Below are 2,281 nucleotides of genomic sequence, written 5' to 3'. Positions count from 1 at the left end.
CTTATTTCCAGTCCGCTGCGCCTTGCATGAACAAATGTATATTCGAATGAACAGTGGTAAATTCGGTGACATGCGGGCTGACATATGTCTTCCACTATGCATTGCCGCAGCACGACCTGTAGCACGGTACACTGCAGACGGTATAGGGTGATAGACGGCTACTAGAGCGGTAGACTGGTACGCTGCAGTTCGCTGCATGTCTATCTGAGCTTGTGAAATGGGCTTGGAAACATTCTTGGCCTATTTTCCACATTTGACATGGATTTCTTCTGCTCCACTCAAGATAGATGAAATAGTTCTATTTGTATTTTAATTTTCACAATAAGTGCACGAAATTTAAGCGAAGTACAGCTTGTATCTTCTATTTACATACCATATCAGATAAACACAAAAGTTTGCTTCGAACTGTTCGATTACCAAACTTAACACTTTTCGAGCGATCGACATAAATAGGAGAATCCGTATTGAGCAGTGATCGCCGTCTCGTGTAAGTAGTCTGCTTCGCGCACGGGTATCGCTTTCACTCACTATAAGGCGCGAACGTCTAGACTTTAAAATAATGTTTTTGTCAGCAAATCAGCAAATCTTTTTCTTTGGAAATAAAATCATAGGCTGCTAGCCTGCTACTATGTTAATTGTAAATACAACGCAGTGATAACATTGGTTATCCAATTTTAGCTTTATATGTATTTCCTAACTCAATAATGAATGACTGTGGACACTAGAACCCAGACCATTGTTATAAAAAAACTTTGTGTCATCGTATGAATTCTACTAAAATTTCTCTAAATTTACTGCACTTAGAACTACACACCGTACAGATCACAGCTGGCCATCTGCGCGCGAGCGTCGTTTTCCCGCGCTTAAATTGCCGCGCGGGCCGAGTCACGTGCAGCATTTCAATATTCGTGTTCTACCACTGGCATACACAGGCAGCACGATTATCGATCATCTACTGGCAGCGGTTGCAGCAAGCCACGTTATTGTTTTTGGCCGAAGGGTAGACTTGGTATCCGCGCTCACGCTCTGCTAGACAATGTACACGCTCAAAAATGAGCATGTACACAGGTGGCACATAGTGTTAGCCATAGAATAAAGTTGAAAACAAAAAATCGATGAAATTTCATGCACAACGTGGAGAGGCTCAGAGTATACTTAAAAGTTAAAGTCGAGGCGGCTACAGTACAGATAATGCAGGTTTGAAGTATAACACCGCCTAGTCACGTTATTGTGATACATCTATGCAATTATACACTGACCTACCTCTGTGACAAAGAGTAAGGTCAGATCACGACGCGAGACAGTTTCTGAGAGAAGACGTATGTCACTTGCACACTTTCACACTTTATGACTTGCACGGTTACCGACTTGCACACTTTCACCTCTGCTTTCATTTTCATACCGTAACAAACAACTGAGCAGCGCAATCGCTAGTTCCGGTTCCTCTGATTGAGCCTCTTTTTCGTATCCGCTGGAGGACGCCATTTTACTTCGGTAATTTGTAGCAACGGTAGTTACGGGAGGGGCGTTTTATTGTTCCAAGGACAAATTATAATAGTTGTAACTTATTACGCTTATACAAATGGTAAGTAAATTTATGTGAGTTTAAGTAACTGTTGTATCCGTGGTATTCATTTATGATACCGTGTTTGAATTTAAAAGTTATAGTCCTAAACAAAACAAATTCCCGCGCCATTAGCCTACTCGCACTGTAGATATTGTCATTGACGAGTACCGTTTCGTTTGCATTGGCAATGATTCTATTGTTTACGTCTGTATTAGCGTAATTTTTAGTCATCCCATAACAACTATTTAATATGGACATGTTGAGTTCATATGGCCAATACCAATAGTGCCAATACTTATTCACTTGAGTCTTGATATGACGACTGCATCCGACCCGTCAATGAATCCGATAATCCGATTGACAATCCGTTTTCGTAAGTTCAATCGATATCGACACTTTCTATTCTAGACTCTAGGCACATCGTTACGTAACAGCTCATTATGCCTCAAGTTCAAGTAATGAAGTATATTTCATGACTAGCACCCACTTATCGGTTATCCCGCCTTGGATACAATAATGTAACCCAACAAGAGTAGGGTTACAAAGCGTCCCTATCCTTTTGTGTGGAGGAACGCCTGAGTAAATCACTCATGCAGGTTTGCTGGTGTGTTTTCAGAGACTAGAACTTCCAAACTGGGTTTATTCTCAACACGAACCTTTCTCCGCTATCTTGGAACTTACTATGTATCACAATACTCTGTATTAAACTAATAT

At 40.9% G+C, this 2,281-nt stretch overlaps 1 protein-coding gene across 2 annotated transcripts in view; it reads right to left on the bottom strand.

Annotated features, from left to right (window-relative positions):
- LOC106814627 (dual specificity mitogen-activated protein kinase kinase 5-like) overlaps positions 1 to 1,406 on the bottom strand; it is a 26,399-nt gene extending 24,993 nt beyond the window's left edge. Inside the window, exon 1 of one of the 2 annotated variants that reach the window (XM_014818965.1) lies at positions 1,260 to 1,406. The gene's annotated coding sequence lies outside the window, so the exon portion shown is untranslated. The remainder of the gene's footprint in view (positions 1 to 1,259) is intronic. The other variant, XM_014818964.1, reaches the window with a different exon arrangement.
- Positions 1,407 to 2,281: the final 875 nt, after the last annotated feature.

The sequence above is a fragment of the Priapulus caudatus genome, unplaced genomic scaffold (assembly GCF_000485595.1).
Source record: "Priapulus caudatus unplaced genomic scaffold, Priapulus_caudatus-5.0.1 Scaffold953, whole genome shotgun sequence".
Taxonomy (NCBI): domain Eukaryota; kingdom Metazoa; phylum Priapulida; class Priapulimorpha; order Priapulimorphida; family Priapulidae; genus Priapulus; species Priapulus caudatus.
The sequence above is the reverse complement of the archived record's forward strand: the minus strand, read 5'-3'. Positions and strand labels throughout refer to the sequence as shown.